General features: G+C 42.5%; 1 protein-coding gene across 1 annotated transcript in view; it reads right to left on the bottom strand.

Moving 5' to 3' along the window:
- Positions 1 to 16835, bottom strand: part of JAK2 (Janus kinase 2) — a 94141-nt gene that overhangs the window by 65607 nt on the left and 11699 nt on the right. The window lies entirely within an intron of this gene.

Below are 16835 nucleotides of genomic sequence, written 5' to 3'. Positions count from 1 at the left end.
TGGCAAGGTTATGCTGACTGTACACAGCCATGACCTTTCGTTGTCCAGACTGTACGATTTGTATATACAAAAACTTGTACACTGTGATCTGAGCACACGATCTCAAGGGTAGGGTTGTGGCCTTCTGGTCTTCAAAAGGCAGCAAGTATTACTGCTGCAGTCATCCCAGAAGTCATAAAAGACCTTTCACGGGGAGTTTTGATATATTAGCTCACAAAGACTTTGGCCAGCTATGCAAAAGTAGTCCAGCCATCTTTGCATCCAAACCAAACAAGCTGTTATTTGCTCATTTATCTTCAGATTATGAATTCGCTTGGAGTTTATTTTGGTAAAGTAAATACACAATGTCAGAATGCAGTCACTGTTTGTTCTTGGTTTTTCTAGTAAACAAACAAAGCTGAGAACAGGTCACTGAGCAGAAAAGTTAATGATTTGGGGTGTCTTTTTCGGGAAGGTTTAAAGTACATTTATAAACTTGCTAAAGTGCTTCATTTAAGCTGTAAACCTAACAATGTCTTGCAGGCCAGGTGAAGCCTATGGAGAAAAAGATAAGATTGCACACAATCTGTTATAATGGAGCAAAAAACAAAAACAAATAAAGCTCTGCCCATAATCATAAAAAAGCAATTTTAACAAAATGCATCGTAAGACAGCTCATTCTGCTTAGTGTTTCTACAATTCCCTTCTTTTCTCTCTTCTCAAACATACATTGCAATTGTGATCAAATTGCACCATTTAAAGGCATGGATGTTGCAAGTCAATATCACCAGTAATAGCCTTATCCTAGGAAGCAGGTTAACATATCACCTTGAGCTTATTAGGCTCTACAGTACAGGTGGGAAAACTTTGGCTTGCAAGTCAAACTGGCAGGGATTTAAACATTGTCTGCAAGGCTGCATTCCCCAAACCATGCTTACCTGCCCCACACCTTTCAGCATATGAGATGCATCTGGTACTGGGCAGGTACAGATGCAGTTGTCATTGCACAACTGGAAGCCTTAAAGTAGATTCCTAACTGTGCATTGGCAAAGGACAACAGGCATTGGCCCTAGCAGATGGATTGGTGGTGCGTAAATGTTCCCCATGGGAACTCTTGGCAACCTCTTAAGTCCTGACTTCTGGTCCAGATCTACTTGTAAAATCTGCCCCCACTGACTAGGGTCTGATAAGGATCCAGCCCACGTAGGCAAAATGTTCCCCTGCACTAAGCAGTGTTCGAAATTAGCCAGGCACCAAGCGTGTTTTGCATCTATCAGCCACTTGAGACCAAGTGAAGATGCCTGGGCTTATATTTTATCTGCACAATCCGAATGAATTTCAGGAACCAAAATGCTTTTTCTAAGCAGGAGCAGCGAATGACATTATAATTCATTGCTGTTGCTTGACTTCATTTACACCACCCCACTGCCCTGCTCACAGTTGTGAAAAATATTCCCATGTAATGAGGTCGGAATAGGCCAGTATATATGTGGACTGTCTCTGCTTCAAGTGACTTTTCTTCTTGAAGTTCTCAAAGCTCTTAAACTAGCTCAAGGTTGTCCTCTGAACTAACCAGATGTTTAGAGAATCAATCCCAGTCATTCATTTGAAAAATAAGACACTGGAGCCATCTTGCCCCAAAATGGCAACTAGACATTCCGTTTGGGTGACTGAAACCTTGGGTTTAAGGAGCTATTTTCCACCTAGCTTAAATATGTGAGTTTCTAACGCTGGCTCTAAGGCTTTGAAGAAGAGAAGCATAAAACCAACCAAAGAGCAAGAGTTACGGTGTTACATGCAAATGTATACAAGTCTTGCCAACCATTTCCCCCCCAGTTAAAAAGCAGTGTCACGAGATTAAAGGTGCAACACAAACTTGGAGCTGGGACCTGGGTCTCTGCATTTGCTGATTCAAGCTGGAATAGAATTGGGAGAAGATAAATGGACCATGGAGAACAGATCAAGTGGCCAGTCTGCCAACAGCAATCCTGTGCTCAAATCTGCACCCTTCTTGAAGCTGCTTTTATTGAGAAAAAACAAGTCAGGACTTCCTCTCACACTTTAGCATGCAACCAGGAACAGGCCTCCTTAGTGCACAGGTGAGGAACCTGTGGCCCTCCTAATGTCGCTGGATTACATCTCATCTCATCTCATTCCAGACCAATAGTCATGCTGGCTGAGCCTGATGGGACTTGTAGCCTAAGAACATTTGAATGGCCATAGGTTCCCCACTCTATCCTTAGCCCTTGCTTTGGAAGACCACATTCAGAAAGAGATTTGTAATACTTGGGTTCGGTAGGGCTGCTGCCTCTTGCAGTAGCAGTGCATGGAGTCTATTCCTTCAGGAACAGAGCAAAAGAGGGCCATTCAGGAGGGGGAAATGCTTTAATCTCCGTGATCATAGATCTCCGAGTTATTTCATAGAAAGCCATGTGCTAAAATGGACGCGATTGCTCTGCCTCCACCGGAATAGCTTTGTTGTGCAAGCTGAACCCTTCCTTCTTCAGCCCTGCAACAAATTTACAACAGCAAATCAAAACCACAAGGTCCAGTTTCTGCAGTCCCCTGAACAGTAACTTTGGTCACTCTTAGATGTTCAGTCACAAGAGACTCTTTATTTTGCAGCTTCAGATCAACTCCTACTTTAAAACACTACGGCCGAAAAGCAGCAAACAGACTTGAAAGCCGTAAAATAGTCCCCAGCAAAACTTGCCTCATTATCACACCAGATGCATGAGATGCTTCCAGCACAATGTCAATCACACCATCCATTTCGGAAGAGCTCCTGTACATTCCTATTATCAGGGGTCTGCCGGGACTTGTGGCTATAAGAAGCCTCAATTCAATGTCTTTCTAAGGTGCTGAACCAAAGCTAAAGATGAGGTGGAGGGAGAACTGAGGGAAGACTGGGAAAATGAGAAACTAAAATTGAAACCAAAAATGGCTGAGCACTGCTCTCTGAGCCTTGGGATGGTGGATTTCCTCCCCTGCCCTGCTTTCTCTCTCATACACCCCCAAAACCTCTCATTACCCTTTCTCCTAACTTCCTCTTTCCACCTGCATCTGTGCAAAAAAACTCATTTTGCATTGTTCCTATACTTAGCATCATGCTTCACTCTTAGGGCCCAGTTCCCACCAACATTAACCTGTGTCTTGGGCCAAACCACTTCAGGGTGCAGAGCATGAATCACATCCAAATTAAGTAAAAATCCATTCTGCTCACACACAGGAAGCATTGGAAACAATCCTAAATCGCCTCAAATAAATATTTTGGAAGTTGAGAACACATCTTAAATTACACCGGTATTCCATGAACATTGTCCAATTCTGTCTAAATATATTAAACCCCTGTCTTCCTTCTTTCGCCCTGAAATAAGTCTGTAAGCTTTGCCATGGTTGTGTGTTCAGACATTTCTGTTTCCCATTCTGTTATGAATGGGTTGAAGACTTATCAAGGTTTTGCCTAACACCTCACAGCAACAATTATATAGGACTGGCACGTCCAACTTCTAACAGACTGCGATCTACTCCCACTATAAAAAAACTGGCAGTGATCTACCCAGTGAACTGGCAGTAATCTAGATCGCGATTGACCGGTTGGACATCCCTGATATAGGATATTAGTTCTGTTTGTTGCTAAGGTGCTTTTTGACACTGGCTAATCAGAATAAAACAGGACCTGGAGCAAATTGTTTTTCTCTCTATTCTGTTCCTTGTTTGAGACCAAAATTCATTTGCTTTGTTACATGGCCAGTATATTTGGACAGAGTTTCCAGGACTCAAACCACATCGACAATAGTTAACACCTTAAGTTTACATTTACTCTATGAAGTATTTCCAGAGCCATACACCATTTGGCTATCATACTTTATCCGTGAGAGGAAACAAGATTCCAAGTCCATTTGCCTCTCACTGAAGTCTCAGTGGCACAAACCACTTTCTTGATACCTTGCAGTGTAGCTTCAAGCTCACCAATGCCTCAAACCATTTCTGAACAGTGCAGGCAGCTAAGCGCCTCTATTACCACCAACACGGAGATAGCATAAGGGCTGGTAGAAGCCCAAAGTTCTCGTTTGTTTCAGGATAGAGCAGAGCTGGGTCATGCTGTTGGGTTCAATGTCTTTATAAACTATTTGGATGAAGGGATGCTCATCAAATTTGCAGATGACACCAAACTAGGAGGGGTAGCTAATGCCACAAAAGGCAAAAATCAGGATTCAAAATCACCTTAACAGATTGGAGAACTGGGCCCAAGCTAACAAAATGAATTTCAATAGGGAATAGGGTTCTGCGCTTAGTCAGGAAGAACCAGATGCACAAATATAGGATGGGGGACATTTGGCTTGCTAGCAGTACACGTGAAAAGGATCTTGGGGTCTTGGTGAACCATGACCTTAACGTGAGTCAACAGTGTGATGCAGCAGTAGCAAAAAAAGTTGTTGCTATTCTAGGCTGCCTCAGCTGGTTTTTATGTTGGACCAACCAAGTGGGAAAACATCCCTTCTCTTTTGCCTTTCTGTGTGCACCTGCTGCCAAAGAGCTATGGTTGGCACCCATCTCTAGAGATGCCAGCTGCCATAGCACTATACTTGCAGCTTTCTCCTTCTCTCAGCAGCCCTTTAGTGGGCAGAAAAGGATGAGGCCATACAGGCAGCCATTTTGATTGTAACAGTGTAGGTCCATGGCAGCTGCCCACACCAGCTCTCACTTTAAAAGTTAAGAAGCAAGACGTACGTTAATGATCTGTCTTCCAACGTCCAAGGGCAAAAAGGCAGCTGTACTGACACACACAGAGGGCACGGTGCCCACCCATTCTGAATTTGGGAGGAAAAGAGAGGGGTGGGAGGAAGCAACAACCAACTCAAAAGGCCGCAGTTATCTACCGTGTCACCATGTCCTTCCAGAGGTAAGGAGACTTGGCTTAGACAAAAGTCCGACAAGAGTAAACATCAGCACAGACAACGCCAATCAAAATATGGTTGCTCCAGCTTAAAACGAAAGGGCATTGAACTCATTTTGGCTATCTGTCTTTACAAAAGAGATTACCTTCTTTGTGTTGTGAAATAAAACGGCTGTGGCAAGCAGAATGTTTTCCAGTTCAGAATTGGCTCATCGACTATACCCAAAAGGGCAGAGCAGAGTTACCTCATAATCTGGTGGCCCACTCTTCATCAACTAATTCGACATGCAGTTGTACAATACCGCAATAAAACCATGCAAACTATATTTATTGTGGCTTCCATTTGGGCAATATTGCCACAATATTGTATACAATACAGTGGTACCTCGGGTTAAGTACTTAATTCGTTCTGGAGGTCTGTACTTAACCTGAAACTGTTCTTAACCTGAAGCACCACTTTAGCTAATGGGGCCTCCTGCTGCTGCCGCGCCACCGCACAGCTGTTTGTTGCAGGAGCCCTTGCTACAAGCTCCACAGGCAAATGGTGGCTCTGGCACTGGCCAAGGGGTGCTTCCCAGGCCCCTGTGGGCAATGGGAGAAGGCACTTTTCTTTGGGGCAGGGGGAGGCAGTTCAGAGACCAGGAGTGGCCCCTGTGGCTGCCCAGAGGACTCCCAAGGGGAGAGGAGGCTGAGGGGACACTCCACAAGGGGTGGGTGTTTGAAAAAGGTTGAGAGACTGCCAGTTCTGCAGGCAAAGGGTGACACAACTGGGCTCCTGAGCCCCACAGGGGTGCGGCAGAAAGAATATGGTTGGTCAAGGGAGCCATGGACCCAAAAAGGTTGAAAACCTCTGGTATAGGGAAAAGCCACTCATTCCTTGTCCAGCACTGATTTGAGCACAGGATTGCTGTTGGCAGACTGGCCACTTAATGTGTTCTCCATGGTCCAGTTTTCTTCTCCCAATTCTATTCCAGCTTGAATCAGCAAATGCAGAGACACAAGTCTCAGCTCCAAGTTTGTGTTGCACCTTTAATCTCCTGACACCGCTTTTTAACTGGGGGGGAAATGGTTGGCAAGACTTGTATACATTTGCATGTAACACCGTAACTCTTGCTCTTTGGTTGGTTTTATGCTTCCCTTCCTCAAAGTCGTAGAGCCAGCGTTATAAACTCAAGATATATAAGCTGGACGCCAAATGGGTCATTAAACCAATCGGTGAAACGGAATGTCTACTTGCTATTTTGGGGCTCTAAAGTCTTATCTTCCAGATGATGGACTGGCTGTGACTGATTATGAGTTAAACATCCTGCTAGTTCAGAGGACAACCTTAAGCTAGGTTAAGAGCTTTGAGAACTTCAAGAAGAAAAGTCACTTGAAGCAGGGACAGTCCACATATACACTGGCCTATTCCGACCTCATCTTCTTAATGGTGACACGGACCATTCATAACATGAATCCCGCCCCCCAACTGTGAGCAGGGCAGTAGGGTGGGGTAAGTGAAGACAAGCTACAGCAACTAATTATAATGTCATTCACTGCTCCTGCTCAGAAAAAGCCTTTTGGTTCCTGAAATTCATTCGGATTGTGCAGATAAAATCTAACTGACAGAATTCTACAGGATGTGGTATTAGTGTGTGGAAACAGTCCAGGTCCAATGATTCCCCAGGCATGAAACTCCAGATCATGGACATATTAAGTGCATAGCTGTCAACTTTTCCCTTTTCTTGCAAGGAATCCTATTCAGAATAAGGGAATTTCCCCTTTAAAAAGGGAAAAGTTGACAGCTATGCTTAGGTGCCCTCCTGGAACCTAGACATCTTCACTTGGTTGCAAGCAGCTGATAGCCAGGTGCAAGATGTGCCTGACGACTGGCTAATTTCGAAAACTGCTGTCTAGGCAAGCTGATCTGTACTTGAATTTGTGACTTTAGATTGCACAGTGCAATTAGAAAAAAGAAACCACACCTACCGAACAAGGTGAAGCAACTTAAGTAAGAGTATTTTCCCAGTTAAAAAGGGAGAGGAAAGAGTATTTGTGCAAGGCAAGTGTTAATGAAGAACATGAACTCTTAACCTAATCTGCCAACCTTATAACCACTGAGTTGAAAGGAAGGGAGAGGTCGCATATGTATCCTTCAACTCTTAACTGCCTTGCATGCATGAAAAGGCCACTGCAGATAGATTCCAGCAAACCCAGTCAAAAGACGTGTATTCCAGTGAAAACAGCAGAAAGTTCTATTTCAAACTAAGCCTACAACTGTATCTTTAGCTACGGTACTGTACCAGAATGATATAGCCTGCAACAGAATGCATCTGGTGGAAGAGAACGACATGACGAAGGTTAGCTATGCAAAGCACGGGGTGTGCACCCACCAAGAGATGCAAAGAGCAGTACAAAAAAATTAATAATACCCATGTGCCCAAGTTGTTAACCAGATTTTTTTAAAAAAGAAATCAGTAGGTTTAAGATTAAAAACATGTGGACCTAAGGCAAACAGAATGTATTGTACCCCAAGTAAAAGGTAAAGGACCCCTGGACGGTTAAGTCCAGTCAAAGGCGACTATGGGGTTGCGGCACACGTCTCGCTTTTAGGCCAAGGGAGTTGGTGTTTGTCCACAGACAGCTTTCCGGGTCATGTGGCCAGCAGGACTAAACCGCTTCTGACACAATGGAACATCATGATGGAAACCAGAGCGCACGGAAACGCTGCTTACCTTCCCGCCACAGTGGTACCTATTTATCTACTTGCACTGGCGTGCCTTAGAACTGCTAAGCCAGCAGGAGCTGGGACAGAGCAACGGGAGCTCACCTGGTTGCCGGGATTTGAACCGCTTGTTGGCATACAACCAAGGAAGCAGGGGCAATTGGCAGGCCCCCAGCTGGCTCCATCCCACCGGCTGGTGTACCGGACAAACTCCAGTCCTTGAATCAGTGACCTGAACTTCAAAAGCTAGGGCACGCTCTACTCAGCAGAGATAACGTGCAAACAGAAGTGGCAGGACAGGCTGTGTGAGCATATTTACCAGCAGTTTATTCAGCATACATCAAGACAGAGGAAACATGTCCAATCTCCTTTGTGTCCAAAGCAAGTCAGCCTAAGCAAAAGCTATACACAAATGGAAGTTCCCAGCAAGCTGTGCTGGAGTGCAAACAGGCATGTGACACACAACAATCATGCCTTAAGGTGGAACGGAACATCCCAACATCTTCCCCCTTTCCGTGTAACCTGTGTCAACATATTTCAACCCAACTGCAACCGCTGTACATAAACCTTAAATTGTTCTGTGTTAACAACCTTAGACAACAGATCTGCAGGAATTTCATTTCCTGGCATGTAGGACACCTGAATGAGTCCTTTCTGGATACATTCCCTTGCACAATATAACTTTATCTGCAAGTATTTGGTTCTTTGTTTGCAACTCTCTGAGGTTAGCAAAGCCAAACAGGATCTGTTATCTTGAAACACCTGTATAGGACATGTCAACTTGACTCTGACATCCTGAAACAGTTTCATCAATCATTCACAATCCAGGAGTGAAAATGACAGAGCATTGAATTCTGCTTCACAGGAACTTAGGCTTACTGTCATCTGCTTCTTGCACAGCCAGTCAAACAGACAGTGATTGTACATGTAGCACACTCCAGAAGTGCTGGTACCATCAGTGGTGTCACTTCCAAAACTAGCATCTGCAAAAATCTCAAGACCTCCAGTCTTCTGACTCATGAACCTCAGTCTGTAGTGCAAAGTGCCCTTCAGATAGCGTGCTATGCGCTTGAGAGCTTTCCAATCCTGAACAGTAGGATTGTTAGCATGTCTGCTAAGCATATTAGTGCTTACAGCTATATCAGGTCTTGAACATCTAGCAATGAAATTCAGTTTGCCTAGAACGCATCTGTACAGTGTAGTGTCAGAAAATGCTTCGGCAGTACCATCTACCTGGTAACCTGTTACCAGTGGTGTGTCCACAGGATTTGCATCAACCAAATTCAGTCTGGTTAGTACATTAGCAATTTTCTGCATTTGGTGTACCAGAAAATTTCCTGCCTGGTCTTTCTCTACCTGCAGAGAAAGATAGTTGGATACCTCACCAAGATCCTTCATGTCAAAGTGCTCCTTTAGCTGAGCTACAGTGCTGTGGTACAAAGCCTGATTCATCCAGAGCTGACCTTCTGAATGGGAAGCCCAAGAGGCTCAGTGGTTTAGACCACAGCATCACCCGCGTCCCTCATGTACCCTAAGTAGGCTTCTGCTGACAAGAGCATCCCCTGAGCAGAATTCCACTCATAAGAAGAGAAGAAAAAGAAGAGCTTGGACTTGATACCCCGCCTTTCACTCCCCTTAAGGAGTCTCAAAGCGGCTAACAATCGCCTTTCCCTTCCTCCCCCACAACAAACACTCTGTGAGGTGAGTGGGGCTGAGAGACTTCAGAGAAGCATGGCTAGCCCAAGGTCACCCAGCAGCTGCATGTGGAGGAGCAGGGAAGCGAACCCGGTTCACCGGATTACGAGTCTACCGCTCTTAACCACTACACCACACTGGCTCTGAGGAGGCTGGGATGACAATCTTCACTGATTCTCCCTTCCCTCTGAAGCCCTTTTTGCCCCACCATCTTGAGAGGGATGGGGGGCCCTCTGAGCAGCAAGAGGGACTGCAGGGGAGAAAGAAGAAATTGGAGAAATCTGCCTCTCCTCTTCTACTGTGGATCGAAGTAGCTCTTCCATTTGTGGACAATTAGTCAGGCTCCTGGCCACTGAAACCATATAGTACATGTGTCAATTTATAACCACACTACAACTCTCTCTTTCTCCCCCTCTAGTCATCATGTTAATTATGATTATACAGGATTAATATTCTGATATAAATTGCTTCATGCACACACATAGGGGATTATGCCTCTTGATATGTCACAGTAACTTAAACATCCTTCAGGTTAGGACTAGGGAAAGAAATACCTTACCCATGTCATGAAATAACTGTGTTTAATTTAAAACATAGAACTATATCTATTTTCTTTTAAAATGATTAATAGCTCAAAGTTGTCACGCAGAATCAAGTTTCTAGCAAGCAAAGGTGCATTATTCAGCAGCAAGCATTTGATAAGATCCATGGATTTGTTCAATGCACGAGTCTCTGAATGACAGCAGGAATACCACAGCACATGTTAGGAAGAAAGAAGCCGTCAAGCTCTTAACAGGAACAAAAGGAAAGATCATAGAGGCTTCACAAAAATGGAAAGGGCAGGTGTTCCCACATATAGAAGCGATGTGGAGCTAGAACACTCTATAGTAACAACTAAATAAAAAGTGACTCTATTTTAGTCATTCTTTAAATTTTACATGGAATGAAAACCTCGAGTTTTAAATCTTAAGGAAAATGTGCTTTTATTTTTTTGCAAACAATAAAGTTGCAAAACAGCTAAAAGTTGCAGAGCATTAAATCTTGCCCTGTTCTGAATGGCTGAGTTGTTTAACTTTAAAACATACAAATAAGTTATTTTCAACAAATCAGTTTTCCCCTACCCCACAGGATTCAACTGGCATGTGGATCAACTTATATTTGTAACAAATAAATTTATGAAAGAGGCATATATTAATGCCAAACAACTCCACAAAATTGCATACCTTAAAGGGATTAGTGCCCCGGTTTGTCGAATGGCTCATCAAATGCAATTTCTGGCGGTACTGAGCTACCTAACACACACACACAAAACCTTATCCCTGCCACGAGGGTTAGCCTGTTACATATGAAATAGAAACTCCAATGGCAAAGAGTGTGGCTTAACTATTAATAGTTCATAGTGGGATTTCCCTCACTATATACTATTTACAATGTGGTTAATTGTTTTAAGTTGCATGTCATTGTAGATATCAATATAGCTTCAGCATTTCTTAAAAACCACCTCTGAATCTATTTCACCGCAAAACCAATCAGATCACAAAAGAATTATGCTCCAGTTTACAGCTCTGGTTCCTGGGTTATGCTGTAGCCTACGACAACCACAGACCTTTTCAGATTTCCACTTGTCAGAACTGCAAACGAATACAAAGCCAGTTTTTGAATTGCTTTTTTATATAGCCAACATTGTCTGAAAGAACGGTCTTCTGTAGTTTCTTCCTCCAAGGAATATTTTTTAACACTAACTTTGTCTCCTTGATGATGCGCCAATAAGCCTGTGCGATGTATCAGTGTTGCCTGGAACACTTTCAACACTTCTCCTCTCGACAATCCAATTTCAACTCTAAACAGCCAGCTTCAACTCTGAACTGAATTAGACAGCCTTTTATAGAGGCAGCCTATTTCCTTTGCCCACAGCAAGAGTGCGATTCTCTGAGGCACTAATAATATATGTTTTATCCGAGTACATAAACGATGCTGACAGACAGCCTTGTTATCAAGTTTCCCAACCCGATTACCAGCAGCCTTGGTGCAATAGAACAGAAGTTCTTGTTGCTTCCCACTGGCAGTAAAATGTACGTTTTTCAAGTTTATCACAACCACGTCAGCCGACCTAGCCAGGCAAACACGCACTAAAATAATCTGCCTTGACCCAATATAATCAGTTACAGCTCACTATGCAACTATCCTAAGTACACTGGCTAAGTCTCTGCAAACAATTAAGAAATGGAATTAGGATTCTCTCCTCTCACTCCCCCCCCTTGGCAAAGTGGCTATGCCTTAAAACAACCTCCAGGCGAGCAGAAAGCCAAGACCTTAAAAAATAAAATAAAATAAATCTCCAGTATGCAGAAGCAGGGAAATAAACTAAATCGCTGGAATGATAAAATGGCAGCACTTCCACAGTTCCTTTTTCCCTTTGCATTTCAGTCCGTAAAACAAAAACAGTCACTTTCAGTTCCTTATCTCAGCCTCCTTCTGCTATTTTATGATAAAAACTACACGCCATTAAAGGCGCTGTAATGGTAATTGTGGAAGTCAATTCTGGAGTGTCTTATAAGAGAGTTTCCTGCTTGTGCAATGGAAAGGCTGCGGTGTATTTATTAGGGTAGATTTGAAGCTGCTCTTGCCCTGAGCTGAAGGTGCCTTTGGTTAGTTGCAAGGCACCCCTTCCCTGCTTTTCAACAACCTTATTTCCCTGCTGTAGCCGCCTATACTGCTTTCCACAGCTTTTTAGTGGGCTCAGACAGCAGTAATGGAAAGACGGGTGCAGAAAAGCCCCATTCAGTAAGTGGAAGAATCCAATCCACTATACAGTGGTACCTCGGGTTACATACGCTTCAGGTTACAGACTCCGCTAACCCAGAAATAGTACTTCGGGTTAAGAACTTTGCTTCAGGATGAGAACAGAAATCGTGCTCTGGCGGCGCGGCGGCAGTGGGAGGCCCCATTAGCTAAAGTGGCGCTTCAGGTTAAGAACAGTTTCAGGTTAAGAACGGACCTCCAGAACGAATTAAGTTCTTAACCTGAGGTACCACTGTACAGGCTTGGTCTAATGAGAATACGTAATAACTAGGCCTGATAAGACATTGTGAGTTAAGTACAGTATCAAAGAGCTAGATTCATTTCTAACTCTTTCTAACGTTTATCAAATACTAGTGTAACATTCTCCAAAATATTTGAGATGACGTAATGCAACACCCAATTATGAATGTGATATATTTCCAGGATTTTTCTCTTTCGTTTCATTAGTTTCCTTTTAAAATATTTTTGTTTTATAAAACTTGGGGGGGGGGGGATTGTAAACACTTGAAAAATTGCACAAAAATATTTGCACGAAATAAATATATATATATTCCATTCCCATTGTAAGCATACAAATTTCTTATTCTCGACAAGAGAAATATCTGAGAAATTTAAACATTGCTGTAACCTTATGAAGAAATACAGAGAACTGTGTGGTCAGAATGCCATTCCCAGGCCAGCTAAGAATAGGCAATATTGCAAACTTTCTATGACCATATCAATATAATTATATAAATGCATACACTCTTCACCTCCCCACCAAGATAAGCGTTGCTCTTATCTTATAAATACAGAGTACAGTACCAAGGAAAATGAGTTCTGTATAGAAAGCAGCACCACTGAAAGGTATTTGACAAAGCAAAAATCCTACATTTGAAGGCTCGCCATCCTCAAGAACAATAAATCACAACACAACACAAGGTCTCAGAGCAAGATACTGCTATGGTAAATTTATAACTGTAGGATTCTGTAAAATCTCATATCCTAAGAAATGGCACGTTCCAAGACTGCCAGAAAGATCATTTATTGCAAGGAGGAAGAAATGCAGCATTTATATATATTTTTCAGATTAATTTTAATTGAGTGTCCCCAAAGAGAGGCATGAATGGAGCTAACACTACTAATCTGTGCTCCCAGTCGCAAGTTTCCGTAATTAAAAACAACCTTTTAGGTAGGTACCTTCAAGGAACTATGAGGTGCACACACAAAGACATTACTTATACTAGCTTTAACTGTATATATAATTTTTTATTAAATTTTCTGTTTTACAATTTAGAACATTCATTTAAACAACCTTAAAATGCCAATGCCTTCTTCACTTTCCATGGTTGATTTTACATATCATAAATCCCTGCATATTTTACATAAACTAAACCATTCAGAATTCCATTATTACATCCATCAAAACTTGTTTACACAGTTGGGTTTATCTGAACACTGCCAACGTTTTCAAGTGTACACGATTTCCCCCCATATATTCGAACAAATATTTTCCAATCTTCTTTAAACTTATGTTCTTCTTGTTCTCTTATTCTATACTAGCTTTAACTGTAAGCCACTTTTAAGTACCTGCACTACAAAAAGAGGTGGACATAAAATTACAAAAAAAAATTAGGCATTGCAATCCGAAATAGTTCTGCTTGCATACACTTTTTGTATAGCATTTCCTAATTTCTAAGACATGGGTAGGCAACCTAAGGCCCAGGGGCCGGATGCGGCCCAATCACCTTCTCAATCCAGCCCATGGACGATCCAGGAATCAGCATGTTTTTACATGAGTAGAATGTGTGCTTTTATTTAAAATTATCTCTGGGTTATTTGTGAGGCATAGGAATTCGTTTATTTCTTATACATTTATTAAAAAAACCACAGGCCTTTCTCCTTGGAATAATAGGTTCTGAATTGCCCAAAAAAGATGTAAATATTTTTGTATGCCACAACTGCTGCACGAATTTTAATAGCCAAAAAATAGAAAACACAAGAATTACCAATGGTAGAAGAATGGCAGATGAAGGTGATGGACTTTATGGAGCTGGCTGGTCTCACCGGGAGAATCCGCGACCAGAAAGAAGAGGAATATCAAGAAGACTGGAAGAAATTTAAAGACTATTTGAATAAATATTGTAATATTAAAGATTTGTAATTACTTGAAAGAACTAATTAGGCCTAGGATTAAATTAGGAATAAATAAATAAATAAGAAACAGAAGGCTAAGAAAAGTTAGGAAAATTGATTATAACCGGAATATTGTTATATGGAATAATGACATTGGAAACTGCTACATTAAATTACAAGGAAATTCAGTTGGAAGAGATTGAAAGAAGTCAAGTAATATGTTTATGAAGATGGAATTTAACCAGTTAATTAAGTCTTATTGTATTTATGTATGTGGTGGTATATGTGAGGTCTGTAATACTTTATCTTCTCTATTTTCTTTTTTCTTTTCTTTTCTTTTTTTCTTTTTTGTTATGTTAAAGTTATGTCTTTGTATGAAATTTAATAAATATCATTGGGGGAGGAAGGAATTCGTTTATTTCTCCAAAATATATATAGAGAGAGAGAGTCCAGCCCCCCATAAGGTCTGAGGGACAGTGGACCGGCCCCCTGCTGAAAACGTTTGCTGACCCCTGGTCTAAGAAATAAGCTGCTTCTCAAATTGACCAGGAGTTTGTCTTTTGCAGCAGTGAACTGTCGCAGCAAAACTAAAGCAAGCTCAAGTAGGGTACATTATTTCCTCAGTGTTTGTCTGCCTGCATTGCATCCAAGAGGCCGTAGTGGGGCTGAGGGAGGTCCATTTCATTGTGAACAAGGAGATATACAAATAGCACAAAACTGTTAATCGCTGAAGACTTTAAAAAGAACAGGATAACTTGAGTTGTCTGAAGGAATATGCAACGTAGTAAAAGCACAGGGGACACTCCTTGAGAAGGCAAAAGCCCTGGCTGAGGAAGTGACTAATTATGCCAAAAGGTAATAAAATCCCCTGCTAATTTAAGTTACAAAGTATTGTACCAGGCTATTGCAGTCCTCAGCCACTGCTTCTCTGTTGATTTTGATACAGGAAATGAGCCAAGTAAAAATCCAATAATAGTTCAGGGGCCAGCAAACGTTTTCAGCCATGGGCCAGTCCACTGTCCCTCCGACCCTGCAGGGGGGCAGACAATATTTTGAAAAGGAACAAATATGAACAAATTCCTATGCCCCACAAATAACCCAGAGATGCATTTTAAATAAAAGGACACATTCTACTCATATAAAAACACGCTGATTCCCAGACCGTCCGCGGGCCGGATTGAGAAGGTGATTGGGCTGGATCCAGCCCCCGGGTCTGAGTTTGCCTACCCATGGTCCACCCGCACAACAACCAGTCTTTATAAATGCTCATGGTTGGCCACTATTACTGAGCCTGAGCCTCATTTATGTTTGCGGTGATCAATTGAGAACTATTAAAAACATGATTTTAAAAATGTGCCACTGATGTGAATTGCATATTCATTCATGCATTTTTTGGGGGGGGAATAAATAAATAGCACTGACACATTGGGAGGAGGGATATGGCGACTAACCGTTCTGTTTTGGCGCCTGTACCCCAGTTCCAGGAACCATGTGGCAAATAACTATTCTATCTTGCTACAACCAGTTGGACTTCCCCCTGCCCCCACTTAAAGAGAGTTTTCTGCCCTTGCTTCATGGCATTGGCTACCACTGAGTGTGGCAAGGAAACTCAGGGTGGTCATAGTGCGTCACATGGCAAATTCTCTTAGAACAGGGGTTCTCGAACTATGGTCTAGGTCTAGGAGCTGCACAAGGTGGTCTACGGGGCACCTGTGGATGAATATGGGAAGTGGCATGTGGGACGTGGGTGGTGCTGTGGGTTAAACCACAGAGCCTAGGACTTGCCGATCAGAAGGTTGGCAGTTCAAATCCCCGCAACGGGGTTTTGCTCCCATTGCTCGGTCCCTGCTCCTGTCCACCTAGCAGTTCGAAAGCATGTCAAAATGCAAGTAGATAAATAGGTAGCGCTTCGGTGGGAAGGTAAACGGTGTTTCCGTGTGCTGCTCTGGTTCGCCAGAGGTGGCTTAGTCATGCTGGCCACATGACCCAGAAGCTGTACGCCGGCTCCCTCGGCCAATAAAGCGAGATGAGCGCCGCAACCCCAGAGTCAGCCACGACTGGACCTAATGGTCAGGGGTCCTTTTACCTTTATGGGAGGTGGCATATCGGTGGCATTAAATATCCGTATTGATTTTAATTGCATTTTATTATTTCTTCTGTTTCTTATCTTGCATTTTTTGGCATTACAATTTGAATTCCATGAATTTCAGGCTTAATATGATAGCATGCAATATATAAGAAATAAAAAAGCAATTTTAAAAGCGTACAGCATTTAACCCAATGCATTGCCATAGTTACAACAGGCAGAAACATCATGAGTGGTCAGCCAAGTACTCTCAACAATTTTCAAGTGGCCCAGGTGTGTGTGAGAGAGTTTTGGAACCATTGTCCTAGAGATAATATGATAGGGAGCAGTGTAAGTATGGCTATTTTATTTCCAACAGCATCCCCTTTGGTGGGAACAAAGTCTAGCTTGGCTCTAAGTCAGTACTAGGAAAACTCAGTGGAACAGAAATGTATTCAGAATGAAGTACTTTGCAATGTTAATACAGGGTCGTTTGAAATATTAGGGACATCCCCAAGTTTGACATTTGAGAGGTACTTTTCCAAGCTACAACTCATACAATTTCCATACCAGCA

Source organism: Podarcis erhardii (genome assembly GCF_964252035.2).
Source record: "Podarcis erhardii genome assembly, chromosome: 17".
Classification (NCBI taxonomy): domain Eukaryota; kingdom Metazoa; phylum Chordata; class Lepidosauria; order Squamata; family Lacertidae; genus Podarcis; species Podarcis erhardii.
The sequence above is the reverse complement of the archived record's forward strand: the minus strand, read 5'-3'. Positions and strand labels throughout refer to the sequence as shown.